General features: G+C 36.9%; 2 pseudogenes; both read right to left on the bottom strand.

Annotated features, from left to right (window-relative positions):
• Positions 1-9,474: 9,474 nt before the first annotated feature.
• On the bottom strand, positions 9,475-10,696 carry LOC129655901 (olfactory receptor 5D16-like; annotated as a pseudogene).
• Positions 10,697-13,489: 2,793 nt separating this feature from the next.
• On the bottom strand, positions 13,490-14,419 carry LOC129655900 (olfactory receptor 5L1-like; annotated as a pseudogene).
• Between the last annotated feature and the right edge of the window lie 7,391 nt (positions 14,420-21,810).

Below are 21,810 nucleotides of genomic sequence, written 5' to 3'. Positions count from 1 at the left end.
TGCATATAACACACTCTGAGTAACTCACTTCTGTTCCACTTTGCAGTATTTTTTTACTTACACAACAAATTAAAGTATTTCTATTTCAGTTGAAACCTTGCCTAGTTAGAGGAGTCAAAGTACTTTATCTATCATACATTGAGAAGCAACTTTGCCTCTGAGGAACAAAGGAACTTCTAAGAGTTGCTTGTAAAATAGAAAGAGAAAATATTCAGAATTAGTTACTGAATCAGTAACAGAATTAGTAACTGAATCCTAACTCTACTGCTCAGCAGTTGCAATTCTTTAGGCAGGCCAAGTAATCACTAAGTTTATGTTTCATCATCATTAGTATGAGAATGACAGTGCCTGTCTCATCAAATTATACGTTAAATGAATTTTCTTCTACAGATAAGTATCTTTAGCATCTCATTGATTCACTGTTCTAAAGTTGGCAACATATTAAGAGTAGTTAGTACATCCATTTTTTATTTTTTAGATTATAAGCCAAGCTATGGAATCTAACTACAGAATTTTTCATGCTTGGACAATTACTGAATTAATCCAGGCAATATAATGAGTATTCAGGGATATTTCAATGTTTAATGACAAATTGTAACAGATGTTTAAAAAGGGTCACTTACCCACTTCTCTTAATGATGTCTGCATTCTCTTGTCATTGCACTAGTCTACAGCTCTGTAAATTGTAAATAACCCAAAGAAACACACATGATACTTGTTTATAGACAGGTACATTTTTTTCCAGCACACAGACAATTGATTTGCTCTGTAGTGGAAAGGCAGTTTTGTACCTATTATCAGTTTATTTGTGAATTCCTGATTTATAATATTGTGATTCTTTGAATTATCTTTTATAACATTTATAAGTGAAATATGTAAAATATTTTACATGTACACATTTTATATAAGTATAAAGTTCATATGTATATATATAGTGAAAGTGAAAGTCCCTCAGTCATGGCCGACTCTTTGTGACCCCATGGACTATACAATGCATGGAATTCTCCAGGCCAGAATATTGCAGTGGGTAGCCTTTCCCTTCTCCAGTGGATATTCCCAACCCAGGGATTAAACCCAGATCTCCTGCATTATAGGCAGATTCTTTATCAGATGAGCCACCAGGGAAGCCCATATATATCTATATCTATATACAGACATACATATATATATATATATACACACACACATTTTATGTCATATATAATGTATATATATATAATTCATATATAATTCTTCCTTAACAACCTACATCACACACAGCTCCTACAAGTTCAGCATTTGCATAATGTTGGATTTGAATATATTTTCATTTTCATTTTATATACTCTATCTCAGATTATGATCTAACCACATTACCAAAATCTTATCCTCCTTTTTTTTCTCAATTTGTTCCATATTTTTAATAAAACTGAATGTCTTTTAAAACTTTTAATACATTTAGAATTAATAAGTATAATGCAACTATTTACCAAGCTGTTCTTTGGGTATAGAAAATGAACTATGGATACAATAATGATTGTGGATTCTGGATTACTTAATGTCTATTTTTCTACATTTGTTCTGTTAGCTAAATTAACAGCTTCCCAGGTCACTCGAGTAGTAAAGAATCTATCTGCCAATGCAGGAGATGAAAGAGACAAATTAGAGTAAATGTGAAAATCTGGCATGGATACATTGCCATCTTATAATTTTCAAAGTGCTTTCTCATCTATCTTAATTCTCATAGCTCTTTAAAATATGTTGTTCACCTCTACTGAAAAGGAACTAATGATTTCAACCCAGTTAACAATCCAGGATTGCATAACTTTGCAATCAAAGAGTCAGGGCCAGAGTTTGGACATTCTGGATCACTGGGCACTCCTCAATAAATACTACTTCCACAGAAATGGAAATGTTAGAGACAGTGATACTTAAAAGATTAGCATAACCAAGACAGTTATTCCCCAAAACTCAATGTGCTGAACTGGATATAGGGATATTAGCTTAAAGCTAGCATAAATATTGATTTAGAGTTTGTGCTCCAATAGGTAGGTTTACATCTTTTGACACAGTATCAGAGAAGACATGCTGTGGTGGTTGAAAGCATGGATGATAAATCCAGTGTGCTGGGCTCTTCCACTTCATATTTGTATGACTTCAGCAAAATTTCAACTACTACATGATTTCATTTTATGATATGTAAATTACATATTATAGTGACACTTGTCTACAAGGTAATGATGAGGATTAAATTAACTAATATGTGTATTTTCAATAGTGTTTTTCACACAGTGAATATTCAATGTGTGATGTGTGTGTGCTTAGTGTGTCCACCTCTTTGCAACCCCATGGATTGTAGCCCATGAAGCTCCTCTGTCCATGGAATTTTCCAGGCAATAATGCTGGAGTGGGTTGCCAATTCCTCCTCCAGGGGATCTTCCCAACCCAGGGATCAAACTCAAATTTCTTCTGCCCCCTGCATTGACAGGCAGATGCTTTACCACTGCACCACCTTGGAAGCTAATATTATTAAGCTATTAAGACAAATTTGAACTTCTCCTGCATTGACAGGCAGATGCTTTACCACTGCACCACCTTGGAAGCTAATATTATTAAGCTATTAAGACAAATTTGAACTTCTCAAGAAATTAATACTTATTATTTTATTATCAGACAGGATTCCTTTTTCCTCTAAGCAAATGGTTAAGCAAAGAAGGAAAGCATCACTGATCTAGTTAATTCATTGGAATTATCCTATTATGAAATACAGATGGCTTCCTCCTTAGAAAATATTAACTCTCCTTGAATGATATCCCATCTGTTTTGTTCGGCAAACATAGAGAAAAGACTGTCTATTGACTAAGTAGTGGAGCAATTGCCACTTTCTGAAGGCAAGAAAAAGATACAATTATATCTTTTCTGAGCTATCCTTTCCTTTGTAACAATGAAAAATGACTCTTCAAAGGTGAAAGTGAAAGTGAAGTCGTGTCTGACTCTTTGAGACCCTATGGACTGTGTAGCCTACCAGGCTCCTCTGTCCATAGGATTCTCTAGGCAAGAGTACTGGAGTGGGTTGCCATTTCCTTCTCCAGGGGATCTTCCCTAACCAGGGATCAACTCAGTGTCTCCTGCATTGTAGGTGGAGAAATCGTATAGAGAGACTCATCTTTAGGGACAATGTTTAAATAAGCTTGAGGCCTTGACCGTGAGAAACAAACACTTCTTTGCTGAGGTTGTTTTTCTACCAAACCTCATATTTCTATTCACAGATGTACAGGACCTGAAGAGAACAATTTATATAGAGAACACTAAGTGTAATAATATTTCAAGTTTATTACACACTTCAAGTCTGAAAGAACACTTCAAGATTCAAAAAAGAAATATAAAAGCTAAATAGAACAAATGGAAAGAGAAAATAATACAGGAAATAAAAAACAGACTCCATTTAGGAGCCAACTACTATCTCTCTATATACTTGGCAGGTGAGCATGAAAACAGGATTTTGGAAGAGTTTAGCAAAATCATCTATTCCTGCAGGAATTTCTCTTTATTGATACTAGTCACTACTTAATTATTTTTTCTACTCCCTTAAAAACATTCTTCTAACCCCACCCCAGTACTGTTACTTGGATGTTGATAATTGATGGCATCAATGCAATACTGTAAGAGAAGATGGATAATATAATAAACAGATTGAGTCAGCCTTAATGGATACATACATGCTTTGAAAAGAAATAATAGGTGATTAGAACAGTGTTAACTCTGATTCTTAATCAGAGTCCAATATAGTGAGAATTGTTTTAATATCATGTGTCAAATGTTTGGGCTTTTTTGCTGTTATTGTTTTTGTTATACCTATCTTGATCATTTAAAACTTGTGTTACTCTGGGAATATTTATTCTCAAACTATCAGTTTCTACATGTAGAATAAGTGATTATGAACTTAAAAGAACTTAAAATCCCATCAAGTTCTAATACCCTGGGATTAAGGTAAGAATACTTACCAGATCACTATCTTTTTCATTTACCTTCTCTCTATACTATGTCAGCAGTGGTTCATTTTTCACAGGAAAAGTCAATTTTGATACTTAAAGAGAAAAATTGACCTACTGCAATATTTTTTTATAATCTGACTTGAATGGCCTTCTGTGTTCATAGAAGAAACTTGTGCTTCCCTCAGGAAGACAGCTGTTCCCTAGGATAATTCAAGACCTTTTATATTTCTCTTAGGCTTTTGAGACTAGTTTTCTGATTTCACATCAGATCCCAGGAACACACACTGATACCTCACTCCCAGTGGGAATATTTACCTGCATAATTACAGTTCTACTGAGAAATTGTTTAAACACAAAATTAAGTGATGTCATATGTTTTTCTACATGTTAAGAATGTCTCAGGGAAACATATTATTATATTGTGGCTCACAAAATGGTATGTTATTATATGTAAAATTGTATTATATATTTGCTATCTAATTTTATTTAACCTGCTCAAAGCAATTTATCAAACAATTAACAAGCTATACTAGGATGGTGGAATAAACTGGTATAGCCTTAAATTGGTGCAGTGATGCTCAGGCCAAAGCTGTGACAGCATCTTTGAGGGGGAAGAGCATGAAGAGAAAGACTCTGAGTTCAGGAGCTTCTGATGATTCAGTGACAATGGACTCTCCCACAGGAGTGCTTTCTACCATATGTCAGGTCTGGGAAACCAAATAACAAATTTTGTGTTTCTTCTGAAAAAAAAAAAAAAAAAAAAAAGAATAAGGGAGAAAACATGTTTATATTAACTTCAGAAAATTATAGGCATCAAACACTGTCTTCTTTTTATTTTTTTGGCTTTATTTTTATTTTTACTGAACACTCTTTAAAACGCAATCATCAAATAATTCAAAATGTTCAATATCCCAGTGGATCCCACTGACTAAAAGATTAAAATTCAATTATGAGCAGAAATCAATGTAATTCCAAACTTTAATCTATCAATAAATTGAGCTGATGAATTCAATTAGATATTTTGTTGGACCTTGAAACATAATCAGTGATCTAATTTAGAGCCTGATGGAGATCGACTCTTTGTTTGGGAAATGTTGTAAGTCTGCCAAAGTAGGGTGACAGCTTTTATGATCCTATATAATCCAAGCTAATTGTTCTATTCAGTTATCAGTCACATAAATTTGCAGTAGGTTTGTACAATTCCCTTGTTGGGGAGTATGACCCATCTCTTTGAAATTAGTGGCTCATAAGGACAGTTACATTTTGAATTGTGCAGAATATACAAAAGAGAATTTCAATATATGCTGAAGATCATCACCATTTTTACCTATCAAATTAACAAAGGGATTTAATTAATTACAATAGTAGTGGTCAGTGTCGATAAGGACTGAGAACGATGTAACTCTGCTATACATTTTTCTGGAAAGCCACTGGTAACATATTTCCCAAGTCTTAGCCTTGAAAACCATAAAAGCTATATGATTTTTTAATGAGATTTTTTTTTCTTGACAGTGACAATGGGTCTCACCGTCATGTCCAACTCTTTGTGACCCCATGTGCTGTAGCCTGCCAGGCTCTTCTGTACATGGAATTCTCCAGGCAAGAATATAGGAGTGGGTAGCCATTCCTTTCTCCAGGAGATTTTCCCAACCCAGGGATCAAACTCAGGTCTCCCACATTGCAGGTGGACTTATTATTTGTTAGTTATTGAAATAATTTAATTACATTTTGATAAAATTGAGAAAAAACTATCACCAAAGCTACAATGTAACATTGTTTAGAATTCTAACTATTGGAAAAGTTAACAGTAAAAAAATAGAACTTTTTTTTAAAAACTATGGGGCATCATATCTTGGGTAGAAAATTATGTTATTTAAAATTATGGTTTTGCATTTTTAAAAATATGGTTAATTTAAAAAATAAAGATATCAAATTGCACATGTAGTGTATATACGCAGATGTAAGTGAAGATGTATATGTAGAGGTCTGAATGCACAGAGATATCATATGTTATCACTCTCATTTGGCTCAACCCTAAAAAGATAACTCCTTTATCCATATTAAGAAAGGCAAGTAAAGACTTCCCCAACATCTCTCATGTACTACAGGGCAGTTTCTATGTGAGTAGGATCTACCATTTGGACATTTTCCTGAGGAAAAAAAAAAAGAAAATCGAGCAATTTTATTCTCTGCCCTCCTTCCTAGCAGCAGGAGAATTATATATGCTTTCATATATACAGTAATGAGATTGAGTCAAGTACTGGAAATCTTGGTATTCAGTATAACTGGTGTATTCTCTATGCATGCATGCCAAGTCACTCAGTCATATCCGACTCTTTGAGACCCCATGGACTGTGGCCCGTCAGGCTCCTCTGTCCATGGGATTCTCCAGGCAAGAATACTGGAGAGGGTTGACATGCCCTCCTCCAGGGTATCTTCCAGACCCTGTGATTGAACCCAATCTTGCACTGCCAGGTGGGTTCTTTACCTCTAGTGCCACCTGGGAAGTGCATATTCTCCATACCTTGGACTAATTTCCTTAACACTGAAAATTCTCCAATTCTTTAAATTGAAAACATATTACTTTCCTGAAGTCATACTCTTTTTTATTGCCTGACCAAACAACAAATCAAAGCAAAACAAAACAAAAACAAATTGTAGCAACAGTAGCAACAAAAATTGAGTGATTTGCCTACTTCAGAGTTAAAACAGAAAAATCAACTTGGAAGATTTCCTTCCTTAAGTTTTAGACTAATAATAAGAAGCTAATCCATGATAAACCCATAGCTTCATCATTTTATGCCCTCTTTATTCTTAGTAATATTTCTTGTTCTAAAGTCTACTTTCTACTTTGTTTTATATCAATATATTCATGTATGAGATGCTTTCTGCCATTGTATATTTAACTCAATACATTATCATAATTGAGATTTCTTTAGAAGCAGTTTAAGTCACTCATTTTAGAGGCACATGAGTTTAAAAAATGAGTAACATCAATGTAAATTATAGTCTACAGCAGCTATAGGAGTTACCAAAAATGAATTGAAATCTAAAGGCAAATAATAGAAGAGTATGGAATTTTACATCAGTATTTATTGAAGAGCATCAATGCCTGTAGTGTTGCCATATTAAAGAATTCTCTTGATTATGCCACACAGTAATTTTTAAATCATGATCAGAGGACTTAAGTAATATGTATTTCCATTTTTTCAGAATAAGAATAAAGGAATTGTGTCTCTGAATTAATCAAAAAAATTAGTCATCCTTTGTCAAGATAGAGAAGAAACATGAAAATTTATGCCCTGAAAATGGATTATTTATTACTGATTTAAGTCAAGGTTAATATAACATTTCTGCTACTTTCCACTGATATTCTAGTTAATATAATTACCAAGTAAGCAATGATTTGTAGAAGAATATATTTTATTTATGAATATGTAAAATAATGTTGGTTATCACTACATATCAAAATGTTAACCAGAAAAAAGTGATTTACATAACTCATCCTTGTAAGTTTGAAATCATATAAGCATTTGAAATTATGCCATTGAACTGTTTTCAAGTTTTTACTTCATCCTCATGAAAATAGAATTATTTCTCTTAATATTTTTCTCAAAAGATTTGGAATTTCATTCAGACACAAAGATTATAGAACAGAAAACAGATGTGTAAGTAATTCTAGCAAAACTGATGAGGCAACAGATGAAATAAAATATAAATATGATTGCTAATTTCAAATTAGATATATGTGCCTATGAGGGTGAAAGTGAAAGTTGCTCAGTAATGTCCAACTCTTTGTGACCCCATGCACCACAGTTCATGAAATTCTCCAGGCCAGAATACTGGAGTGAGTAGCCTTTCCCTTCTCCAGTGGATCTTCCTGACCCAGGAATCAAACCTGGATTTCCTGCTTTGCAGGTGGATTCTTTACCAACTGAGCTATCAGGGAAGCCCCTAAATATCACATTGCTTAGGGGAAAATGTAATCCTCCCTGATATACACAACCATATAGATTAGATTCTTTCAATGTTTAGATTATACTTAAAAATTAGAGCTATTTTAAAGCAATGTTCAAGTCCCAGGAAAGCTATTAGCTTCCAATTTTTACAGCAAATCTACTCAATTGTTTTATGGAGACTTTCTAGAGAGTCCTGTTAAGGAGAACTAAGATACAGGCTTGATCAAACTGCCATGTGAAGTAATAATATATATATAACAATTGGTAAGTGATAGGCAACACAAAACATACAACATGTATAAAATATCTATGTTTTTGTTCTCAGTATTTCAAGAAGCAAGCTAATTTTCTTAAGCCTCTTGTAAATTCTTTCATTCTCTATACTGAAACTTTCTTCCAAAATAAGTTAGAATTGTAGCTACAATGTATGCAAAATTTCATTTCTTCAAGCACCTAGCAAGATATCTTGTAGGCATATGACATAAAATAATAGCTTAAAATATGTTTGAATCATTGACTCTTGACCATTATGTTCTTTCAGTTCAGTTCATTTCAGTCGCTCAGTCGTTTCTGAAATCGTTAGTGACCCCATGAAATGCAGCACGCCAGGCCTCCCTGTCCATCAGCAACTCCTGGAGTTTACTCAAACTCATGTCCATCGAGTCGGTGTTGCCATCCAGTCATCTCATCCTCTGTCATCCCCTTCTCCTCCTGCCCCCAGTCCTTCCCAGCATCAGGGTCTTTTCCAATGAGTCAACTCTTCGCATGAGGTGGCCTAAGTATTGGAGTTTCAGCTTCAGCATCAGTCCCTCCAATGAACACCCAGGACTGATCTCCTTTAGAATGGACTGGTTGGAACTCCTTGCAGTCCAAGGGACTCTCAAGAGTCTTCTCCAACACCACAGTTCAAAAGCATCAATTCTTTGGTGCTCAGCTTTCTTCACAGTCCAACTCTCACTTTTAAGTAAAACTTATGTCATTCTCTTTTATTTCTCTTTAAAAATCTGTCTATCCTTCAAGGCCAAGTAAAAGATGCATGATAGCCATAAATGATTTTGTACAGTCTCTTCCCACTAACTGTATTATGATATTAACTAACACCACTGGCTTGGGAGATTCCTGAAAGTAAAACTCTATCTTTCCCTGTCATCTATTCACTAAATTTAAAGTATAAAATTGGTCATTTATTTAAGACTACTTGTTAGTCATCAGGAAAAAAGGAATAACAGAACTAGAGTTTACAGCACATGTACAATATGTTTGATATATTATCTATATTCTTTTGTTCTATATACCACTTTATGAACAAAATAATATTAAACTGGTTTTGTAGATAATGACTGAGTCAGGTCAATTCATCTTCTCTGACTTAGTTAGTCAGAACCAGGTATAGTCTCCTGATCTAAAATTCATATTTTTTCCATTGTGGTTTTTGTTTTTCAAATCTAAAGTTATTTTTAAGTGAATTTTTGACATAATCCATTCAAAATCAGAAAAGTATTCTTTAATAACCAAAGTAAATATTTAGCAGTTACATGCCTTCAATGTGAAAACAATTTTGTTTTCATTAGTTTGCTGACTGTGTCCTTGACATCCTTATTTCTCAGACTGTAGACCAGGGAATTCAACATGGGGATGACCACCATGTAAAACACAGACGCCACTTTGACTGTGTGCCTGGAGAGTGTGGAGTTGGGCACAGAGTAGAGGAAGCAGATGGTGCGGGGGAAGATGCCGATGGCGGTCAGGCGGGAGGCGCAGGTGGAAAAGGCCGACCACCAGCTGACTGCGTCTTCAGGTGGTGACAACAGTGAGCACGCAGGACGTGAGGATGACGAGCAACGTGATCACCTCATTAAAGGCGGCAACAGGGAAAAGCAGCGGCTGGCTGAGAGAAGAATCAGAATAAGACAGGGACAGCAAGGAAGAAAGCTCACAGAAGTGATTGATTGTGTTGAAACCGTGAAAAGATAATTTGCCAGCAGAACACGTGAGAGTCAAGGATCAAGCTACTCCCCATGCATATGACGTGACCACTAACATGGCACAGAGTCTCTGGCACATGACGACTGTGTAGAGCAGAGGGTTGCAAATAGCCACGAAGCCGTCATAGGCCATCACAGCAAACAGAATTAATTCAGTCACCACAAAGGTGCAAACGAGAAAGAACTGCACCATACATCCCCCAAATGAAATGCTTAGTCTTCTGCAAGTAGGTTCACCAGTGTCTTGGGAGCAATGATGGAAGAATAGCAGAAATCCACAAATGAGAGGTGGCTGAGAAAAAAATACATGGGGATGTGCAGTTTGGGGTTAACTTTGATGATGACCATCATCCCAAGTTTGCCTGCTATGCTGAAGTTGTAGATGGCCAGAAATACCAGGAAGAGGGGGGCTTGCAGTTCTGGGTAGTCTGAGAACCCAAGAGGGCGAATGTGGCCCCAATGGTTATATTTCTCTTGGTCAGAGACATTCTTCCTGATGGATGGATCTGAACATCTGTCTTGGAAATAATATATTAGGAGAGTGACTGACACATCTATTTGCCATGAAGTGATGAGACCAGATGCCATGATCTTCATTTTCTGAATGTTGAGCTTTAAGCCAACTGTTTCACTCTCCACTTTCACTTTCATCAAGAGGCTTTTTAGTTCCTCTTCACTTTCTGCCATAAGGGTGGTATCATCAGCATATTTGAGGTTATTGATATTTCTTCCAGCAATCTTGATTCCAGCTTGTGCTTCTCCCAGCCCAGTGTTTCTCATGATGTACTCTGCATAGAAGTTAAATAAACAGGGTGACAATACAGTACTTGGATGCAATCTCAAAAACAACAGAATGATCTCTGTTCATTTCCAAGGCAAACCATTCAATATCACAGTAATCCAAGTCTATGCCCCAACCAGTAACGCTGAAGAAGCTGAAGTTGAACTGTTCTATGAAGACCTACAAGACCTTTTAGAACTAACACCCCCCAAAATCTCAATATACATAGTTTATATACCAGTTTTTATTCATCTATCTAATAAAAAAATAAATATAACTTATAATACATGATAGTGAGAGAGAAAAGAATAAATAGTTCCAGGCCTCAAAGATTTCACTGAAACACACATAAAGGATTTTCCTAGCACCAGTGAGTACCTACATGTTGTCAAAATGTAATCTCAGTACAATGTTGAGAGGTTAACAGTAATAATCATTGTTCAAACTTGAGGAAGCTGAGAAATTAAGAAGTTTGTGTTACTTGTCAAATTAAAAAATAAGAGTCAAATTGCCTATCCCGGTTTTCATAAACTCCAGTGTAGTGCTTTCTAACGTTAGTATAGACTTACAGAGAGATGCTTCATTGAGCAAGTGAATTTACTGTAGAAATTTACATAAATCATAATGGAAGCACAAATAAAGTATCAGTGACACATATGAGCCAAGGTTGAAGGAAGAAATGAAGTTTAAACACATAAAGGAAGGATGGACAAAGGTCATTTCATCAAGACACAGAAAAGAAATGTACACAGAGGTTAGAAGTCCACCTATGAGTCACAGTAAGCATTTAATGCATATTTTTAAAGTAAGCCAGAAGAAAGTAATTGAAAGTGAGAAAAGAGGCAAAAGTCAGCAATGCTGCTATTCATAACAATGGTTATTAAATAATTGCATACATAGAGGTACCTGATGGTCTATAGTCCATGGGGTCCCAAAAGATCCAAACCTAACTTAGTGACTAAACAACAACCAACCAATACATACACATATATAATATATTAATATATCTACATAATATGTAGGCATATACATTTATAAGCATACAGACATAGCTGGGAGATATTATAGGTTTGGTATATTCACTTTATTGTGATAAGGCAAATTAGGCTTCCCTGATGGCTCAGACAGTAAAGAGTGCAGGAGACCCTGGTTCGATCCCTGGGTCAGGAAGATGCCCTGCAGAAGGAAACAGCTACCCACTCCAGTATTCTTGCCTGGAAAACCCCATAGATGGAGGAGCCTGGCAGGCTACAGTCCATGGGGCCACAAAGAGTTGGACACAACTGAGCGATTTCACTTTCTCTTTACATTGGAAAGAGAAATATCATTAATAAAGCAGGTAAACACATTTTCAGTGTGCATATGTCTAAGTATGTACACTGAAATATTAAGTCTAAGACATGTACATATATTGGGACTTCCCTAGTGGTCCAGTGGTTAAGAATCCACTATCCTTTTCAGGGGACCTGTGCTTGATCCCTTGGGGGCAACTAAGATACCACATGCCACAGGGAACTAAACCCAAACACCGCAACTAGAGAAGTCCACATGCCACATAGAAGACCCAGCACAGACAAAATAAAATAAAATAATTAAAAAACTTTATGCAAATCAATAAAAACTAAAAAATATACACATCCTAGTTGAAAAATACTTTAAAATGCTAACCACCATCTAAACCTTCAGTGAGTTATAAACTTTTTCAATAGTAACATCAGAGATGGCAGATCACCATAACTTACACAATAATGAAAAAGTTTAAAATATTGCCAGAATTACCAAAATATGACATGTGACAGAGATACGAGTGAGCAAATGTTGCTGGAAAAACAGTGCTAATAGACTTGCTTGATGCAGGGTTGCGACAAATCTTCAATCTGTAAAAATGCAGTATCTGCAAAGCACAATACTGTCAAGTGCAATAGACAATATACATCTATGCGCACACACACACACACACACACACACACATATGCTGCTGCTAAGTCGCTTCAGTCGTGTCCAACTCTGTGACCCCATAGACGGCAACCCACTAGGCTCCTCTGTCCCTGGGATTATCCAGGCAAGAATACTGGAGTGGGTTGCCATTTCCTTCTCCAATGCATGAAAGAGACACTCATATACACATACATAAAGAGATGACCAATTATGTGTTAGGTACATTCCTAGGCTATTTTCACTTGACATGTAATTTAATTTCCCTAAAATTTCTGTACTGTAATTATTATCAATATTTCTATTATTCATATGTGATAATATAGGAAACCCCTAAACCACTGGACACTGCAATGACAAAAACAAAAAACAATAAAGGAAGTAAGAACAAAACAATAAAGAGAATATATATATTTATATTTATATACACATATGAAAGCTTATTCTCTGTAAAAACTGACAAAGGTGTGTTCCTTATTGTAAAATAATAGGTGTTCAATTATGAAATGAATCATAGTCCCCATAATGGATGTTAAAATAAAATGTGATACTTAGTCCATTAAACTCATGAAAGTCTAAAAGAAAATTAAATTTGTGTTTTTAAAAGTCCAGTATACTGTCCAATTTAAAACATTTTATATAGCATCAAAGCAAAGAAGTAGGCTGCACATTTTGAAATATTCTCAATCAATCTTAAACTTGTAAATTGAAAAGGCACAAGGATAAGAGAATTAAAAAGACTCACTCATGGCTATTCACATCTTGACTGTTCTTTTTACTCCAACACTGAAACACATCATTACCCTTTCACCAGCCTCCAATTTCTAACCCTGAGTCCTGCTAGGAAAATATTCTCTAGGATAATATTTTGGAGCTCACCACTTTTCTGAGCACTTCTTTCACATCCTTGTTCCTCAGACTATAGATCAGGGGGTTCAGCATGGGGATCACTGCAGTGTAGAACACCGTGGCCACTTTGTCAGTGCCCATGCTGTTGCCAGAGTGGGGCTGGCAATAAATGAAAAGGACTGTTCTGTGGAAGATGATGATGGCAGCGAGGTGGGAAGCACACGTGGAAAAGCTTTGCATCTTTTGTCTGCAGAGCGCATCCTCAGGATGATGATGAGAATAAACAAGTAGGACGTGAGGATGACCACAATGGTGATAACCTCATTGAAAGTGGCCACAATGTATAGCACTAATTGATTCACGGTGACATCGGAGAAAGCAAGAAACAAGAGACCGGGAAGATCGCAAAAGAAGTGGTTGATCACATTTGATCTGTAGGATGGGATCTGAAGAGCTAAACACAAGTGAATCACAGAACATACAGTAGTATTGAGATAGCAACAAGACACCAACTCCATGCAGAGATTTCGGGACATGGTGACCATGTAGAGCAGTGGGTCACAGATGGCCACAAAGCAGTCATAGGCCATCACTGCCGGCAGAATGACCTCAGTTATCCCAAATGTGCAAAACAGGTAGAATTGCACAGTGCATTCCAGGAAGGAAATGGCTGTCTTCATTTAAGATGTTAGCTAGCATCTTCGGCATGACAGTAGTGGAGTAAGAGAAATCCACAAAGGACAAGTGGCTGAGGAAAAAGTACATGGGGGTGTGGAGTCCAGAGCTGACCTGAATGAGAGCAATCATGCCCAGGTTTCCCCAAACTGTGACTCTATAGATGGAAAGAAACAGCAGGAAGAGGAAGACTCTGAGCTCAGGGGCATCTGGGAATCCAAGGAGGAAGTCTGTCACAGCAGTGCAGTTTTCCTTGTCCATGTCCTCCCTTTACCATGGTTGCAGAAAAATAGTAATAGCTATTCTCCATGAGATCATCCCCAATTTAGTTTTGACTGTCTCCTAAAAGGGGAGAAGGCAATGGCAACCCACTCCAGTACTTTTGCCTGGAAAATCCCATGGACAGAGGAGCCTGGTAAGCTGCAGTCCATGGAGTCTCTAAGAGTTGGACATGACTGAGCAGCTTCACTTTCACTTTTCACTTTCATGCATTGGAGAAGGAAATGGCAACCCAGTCCAGTGTTCTTGCTGGAGAATCCCAGGGACCGGGGAGCCTGGTGGGCTGCCGTCTATGGGGTGGCACTGAGTCGGACATGACTGAAGCGACTTAGCAGCAGCAGCAGCATTCTCCTAAAAGAGACATGACGATATATAGGGTACATTTTATAGCAAAGAAATAAGGCATTGCTTTGGGGAAGTTTAGGAAAAGCTCAGAAATTGCATCACTCAAATACATCGAGTCCATAGTTTACTACACAGATCACAGGAAAGACTTGCATACATATGAGCCTGTATGATTCCTTAAACTAGTTATATATAATTCGGAGCTTAGAACAGAATCATCAGAAAGATATCAAATATTATTTAATTATCCATATTGTTTTTTATTAAATTAATGTATACACAGCACTACATATAAGGGTTTTGCTGTTGGCTTATTTGGCAAAGAACCCGCCTGCAATGCGGGAGACCTGGGTTTGATCCCTGGGTTGTGAAGATCCCCTGGAGAAGGGAATAGCTACCCACTCCAGTGTTCTGGCCTGGAGAATTCCATGGACTGTATAGTCCAAGGGGTAGCAAAGAGTCGTGACACTACTCAGCAAATTTCAGTCACTATATATAAAATAAATAACAAGGACCTATTATACTGCAAAGGGGACAATATTCCATATCTTATAATAATTTATAATGGAGAAGACTCTGAAAAAGAATATGATATATCTATATCTATACAGAATAGACACAGTTACATAGATATAGATATATCTGAATCATTTACTGTAGACCTGAAAGGAACACAGCATTGAAAATTAACTATAGGTCAATAAAATAGTTATTAAAAATATTCCAATACCTTTTTACTGACTTACTCTTTAATCATTTCTCAAAGTATTAGGATTCAGTGGATAATTTTTAAGAAAATCTTTTATAATGAAATATATGAAGTATGCTTATTTAAGATTGCTAATTCACAAGTGTTCATTTATTTAAATATGGTTTAGCTGGGAAAGCAGATTTTATAATCTATATTAGTATATTTTCCTATAAAATTTGCATAGTGATTTTGTTATTTATGGTACACACTGTCTGTCATTCTTCAGGGAACTGATATTCAAAATCTGACATTCTCTAACTGTGACTCTCAAGCCTTATGAAGACCTATTTGACAAATATATCCTCTGTTTTAGCTCTATTTGAAGAGCTAAACAATGATGTGAACATGTAATTAACAGAAATGCTTGCTGCTGCATTGCACCATTATTTATGAAAGCAAAGTTTAGAAATAAAGTGTTGAGCAACAGGAAAAAAGTTCAAAGATATACTGCATACATATTATAGAAAATCACTCAGCTTTTTGAAGAAGTTTGCTTTTTTTAAAATATAAATTTATTTATTTTAATTGGAGGCTAATTACTTTACAATATTGTAGTGGCTTTGCCATACATAAAGAAGTTTTAATGATCTAAAAATGATTATGATAAGATGGCAAGTAAAAACGTAGTAAATCAGATTGCACACACAGAATATTATACATGCATACATAAGCTGCATTGTATATCTGATCTTCACAACATCCATTAAATATAAGTATTTTATTCTGATAACTTTAAAAAGAAACTTTAGAAAAGAATCTTGCCTGAATTCTCACAAAACATAAAAGTTTTAAGGGTTGTGTTTATTTTTTTTTTAAATAAAGGAGATATATATTCAAAGCTTTTGACATATTGAAAATGCCAATGAAGGGTATTTTCTCTACTCACCCTTAGTAACAATAAAATGATTTGGAGGCACTAGTTGGTTATTTTCAGGGGGTAAAAAATCTGGACTAAACCCCAACACATCCGGTATTTTCCACATTCTTCAAATAACTTCAGAAAGGTTAATGTGTGCGTGTGTGTTCAGTTGTGTCCAGCTATTTACAACTCTAGGGACTGTAGCCTGCTAAGCCACTACATCCATGAGATTTCTCAGACAAGAATACCGGAGTGGGTTGCCATTTCCTCCTTCAGGGTATCTCCCCAACCCAGGTACTGAACGTCTCAGGTGTATCCTCCGGGCAGATTCTTTACCCTCGAGCCACTCAAAGAGGTAAGTGAATGAAGTGAAAGTAACTCAGTCACATCTGACTTTTTGCGACCCCATGGACTATACAGTCCATGGAATTCTCCAGGCCAGAACACTGGAGTGGGTAGCCTTTCCCTTCTCCAGGGGATCTTCCCAACCCAGGGATTGAAGCCAGTTTTCCCACATTTCAGGCTGATTCTTTACCAGCTGAGCCACAAGGGAAGCCCTCGAAGAGGTAAAGGACATGTGAATTAAAATATTGTGGTTTGAAAACATAATTATTCTGAGGATATGGTTTTCTTTCCCCAATGGCCAGTACAAGTGACTTCGTCTTTTTCTGATTTCAAAGTAGTACATAATTGTGGAAAACCTTTTCCGGTTTTTAAAGAAAAACCGGGCTACTGATTACTTATAGAGAGAAGTGGTTCTTCACCAGGAGCGATTATAACCCCACAGGACGTTTAGCAATATCTGAAGATCCTGCTGATTGTCACAATCGGGAGGGTTGCTACTGACATCTAGTGGACTGACCAGTGAAAGTGAAAGGGTTAGTCACTCAGCTGTTTCTGACTGAGACCCCATGGACTGTAAGCCTGACAGGCTCCTCTGTCCATGGAATTCTCCAGACAAGAATACTGGAGTGGGTAGCCATTCCTGTCTCCAGGGGAGTTTCCTGACCCAGAGATTGAACCCGGGTCTCCTGCATCTCAGGCAGATTCTTTACCCTCTGAGCCACCAGGGAAGCCCCCTAGGCAGACAAGATGCTGCTAAATAGTCAAGAAGGTACAGAACAGCATCTCCCTCCCCACCCCATCCTCCACACACACCCACAACACATGAAAAGACCAAAATATAATTTGGGCCAAAATGTCAAAGGTATCAAATGTGAGAAAATTGCTATAGAGAGACATCTATAAGTCCCTTTGGCACAAGGACAAAGTAATCCCCCTCCTGTCTGATTCAGAGGTGGTTCACATGTCTGTGTTCCTCCTGGAACAGTTCCGAAGAGCCCTCAGCACCTACTCCCAGCCTCAGAGTGACTGTCAGGAGACTCTTCCTGCTGTCTTTCCCAGGTTCCATGGATGGAGTTAAAGTGAGGGGGGAGGAGGAGGAAAGGGGAGAGGAATCGAGCATTCCTCCCTGTTGGCTCACACTCTTTCCCTCTTAAACTGACAGGTGTTTCAAATTCGGCTCTGCAGGTAGAGTTGTTCCCATGTCCTGTCGAGATTGTTTCTCAGCAGGAAAAGTGAAAATACTTTCAAAATGGAGTGCTCAAAATTTGGACATTTCTTAAAATACTCTATAAATACAGGCTAACTACAGACTTTTAAAAATGTCTAATGTCACTACCCTCTTTTACAATTGTTCCACCTCTCATACATGGCTAACAATACTACCCTTATGAGAAGACAACAAATAAGCTTCCACACCTCAGGAAATACAGTTCAGTCCATTCCCCCCAAAACAGAGTGTAGTCCAACCAACCTGTGAGATAGGCCTTGCTTCCTGTTTGTGAAGATGCTATGAGGGAAAATGTTACATGCTTTACATTTTTATGTGTGTGTATCCCTGGAGCTCATATTTCTTAAGCTTCCAAACCAATCATTGATCTCTGTGGGACACCAACAAGACATCAAGCAAACAACTTCATCTTGAAAGCAAGCAACATCATCTTGGGACTCAAATAATTAAGGAGTTGTATGAGATGTCATCAGATGGGGAAAGCTATTTAAAGCTGGTTCACATACCAAGTCTCTTCAGTCATGTCTGACTTTTTGTGAGTCTTTGGACCATAGCCCGCCAGGCTCCTGTGTCCATGGGATTCTCCAGGCAAGAATACGGGAGTGGGTTGCCATGCTCTCCTCCAGGGCATCTTCCTGACCCAGGGATTGAACCTGCGTCACCTGAATTGTAGGTGGATTCTTTACCCACTGAGCCACCTGGAAAGCCCCAAGTTGGTACATGTTATTACAGTTCAACACAACTCCTTTCAGATGTCATGATGAACTGCAGAGCATTTTTTGCTGCATTCAAACATTGCCCTCTGAACCAGGGATTATGTTGCAATTATGAAATATGTGGATAAGTCTTCTAATCTGTGCCAGTCTTACACTTAGAGCTCCTTTCTGGAGGACATAGGGTTTGAAGTCACAATAGCATTCTGCCAAATACCAGAAAGGGGTGGAAATAATGATCCACCTTTGCTAAGAATAATAGCAATTGCTTACATTTGCTGATCACTTTGTATGTGCTGTGTACTCTTCTGAATGCAACCACCTACACCTTTCATCTTTATAAAAATAAGTGAGATGATTATAGCTATGAAAATAAATGAGATGATTACTGCTATGCAGCATTTAAGATGACTTAGACACTGGCAGCTGTAACTTGCACAAAGTCATAAATGAAATCACTGGTAGAATGAGCGTATATGCTGCTCTTTGGTTTTTGCCATCTGGCCCTGTGTTAGAAAGAGCAGAGCCAATGACGGTGCAGGAAACCATGCTCCCTGCTCAATGCAGAGACAGTTTAATGGGTCTGCCTGGAGGATCTCTCCCAAGTCACTTCTCATCTGACTGCATAACTTCTCCTTCAACCAACAATGCTCAAAGGAGAGTCTGTTGTGTGTGCCCTGGAATATACCAAACATTCAAGAATTCCATGCAATTTCATTTTTCAGAAACAAGGATTCCTCTTATTCATTCATGTATTACCTGGTGAATTATCCCAATTAGAAAAGCAAAAACAAACTCCCAAAACTTAAAACATGAGTGCTGTGAAGTACTGCTTTCCAGAAAGCCTGACATTATCTTTTTTGTGTGTGTGTGTGTAATAAAGTTTTATTAAAGTATAAAGGAGATAGAGAAAGCTTCTGACATAAGCATCAGTTAATCAAGATTTTTCCAACCCTTGACATGGCTTCTTGTTTCTCTCTGGTTTATATATCTTTTTTTCCTCAAAAAATAAGGACTTTACACAGGCATTTTAGACTATACAGTGATGTTTTGAAATTAGATATTAGTGGATTGATGATCATAATATATCTATTTAGTAACTATTTTTGTTGTTGTTCTTCGTATACCCTGAAAGTATTGCCAGTTTTAAAATTCATCTCCCCGAGGGAGAGAGTTCCATTACAGGAAGAATAAAAAGACATCTATAAAGAACAGCATGGGCAGTGATGTTTTATATCATCTGGGCAAAATGAACTCTCTGCTTTTCTATTTATCTAAGTCTTAAAGGCAAGACAGGTATTTTTTTTTAAAGTAATTTAAATATAAACTTATAATTGAATTCTATTTAATGATTATTTTAATAAAATATATAATAAAATTATGAAGTTGTAAGTTTTTGATGAACTATATTTATACAAATAAGATACTATAATTTTATTAAAGTATTGTATCAAAAGATTCAAGGACATCAACAAGTTAAATTGCCTGAACTTTTTAATTGCACATTTTAATGAAGTTGCATTTAAGAAAAGCTGATATGCTTAGTTGCTATATGATAAGACTTGAAAATGTCTTTGTGGTAACATCAGAAATTAAGAATGTCAGTGGTTTTAAAGACAGCATAATAAGCTGCTCCAAAACACTAGTTTAAAAACAAAAACAAAAACCAAAAAACAGCTGCTTATTGCATGGATCACTATTACATGAGTCAGTAAGGTCAGTACCCTCATGTGATCTTGGCTGGTATACTTATGTGTATTTTATCAGCTTTGCAGTCTCGGTGATCTAAGAAGGCCTCACACTCCAGTTGGGAGGTTGCTAAATGCTATTTCATGGAATAGGGGTGTAAGGCATATTGCTCATTATCCAATAGGCTGGCTTGTGCTTATTCACATGGCAGTTTTTCTAAGAGATTATGCAAATTCCAAGAGATTTTGAGAAAGCCACAGGGCCATCAGATGCTTGAAGATGGCACAATATCTCTTCAGCTACCTTTTATATCAGTCAAAGCTAGTCACAAAGTAGTCTACACTCAGAACATGGAGAGATTGATTCCACTGTTAATCAGAAGAGTAGAAAGGGGCTTGGATACCTGGATAACTGAAGAACTGGGATCATGTTGAAAACTACCATATTGGATAGCAAATCACCTTAAAAGATATAACTTCCAAAATTTTAGTCTTCAGCAAAATTAGAAGGCAATCTAACTTTAATGCATTACTTTCAAAAATTTGAGGAAAGATCATTGTGAGAAATTGGCTGAAATATTTGTGTCATTCCTATTCCAGCACAAATTCTGACAGAGTCTATTCTCATTTACATTTAATGCTCTCATATATTACGAGTGTTTAGATCTTTTGACAGGTAGACATTGCAGAATTTATCTAGACATATTGAATAGAGAAAATAGTGTACAAATTATTCAAGCAAAAGTGAGCTATTAATGTTAGGTGAAGTAAAAGTCGCTCAGTCGTGTCCAACTCTTTGCGACCCCATGGAATTCTCCAGACCAGAACATTGGAAGACTGGTATTTCTGTTTTTCAATATTTATTCATTTGACTACACCAGACCTTAGTTGCAGCACATAGTCTTTCAGTTGCAGCACGAGGAATCCAGTTCTCTGACCAGAGATCAAAGCCAGGATCCCTGAATTGGGAGTGTAGATTCTTAGCCCCTGGACCACCAGAAAAGTCCCTAGATCTGGTATTTCTAATTTGCCAGATTGAATAGGTCTGGATGCTAGTCACTACCTTCTCGTATGTTGAATATGGTCATATAGGCTACTGGTTTTCAACTCTTAGGGCAACTCCAAGTACTGTTTTTTAAAAGCTAGGAGTTTAGTTGAGAGGGTTTCCCTGGTGGCTCAACTGGTAAAAAATCTGCATGCAGTGTGGGATACCTGGGTTCGATCCCTGGGTTGGGAAGATTCCCTGGAGACAGGAAAGGCTACCCACTCCAGTATTCTGGCCTGGAGAATTCTATGGACTAGTCCATGGGGTCACAAAGAATTGGACACGACTGAGCAACTTTCACTTTCACTTTCTTTAGTTGAGAAGGATACAGACATTTTATTCAGGAAAGAAAAAAAAAACCTGATAATGTTTTTGATGTCTTCATAGGCAGAAAAATAA

The sequence above is a fragment of the Bubalus kerabau genome, chromosome 6, assembly GCF_029407905.1.
Source record: "Bubalus kerabau isolate K-KA32 ecotype Philippines breed swamp buffalo chromosome 6, PCC_UOA_SB_1v2, whole genome shotgun sequence".
Lineage (NCBI taxonomy): Eukaryota > Metazoa > Chordata > Mammalia > Artiodactyla > Bovidae > Bubalus > Bubalus kerabau.
Note: the sequence above shows the minus strand (reverse complement) of the source record. Positions and strands in the feature narration are given on the sequence as shown.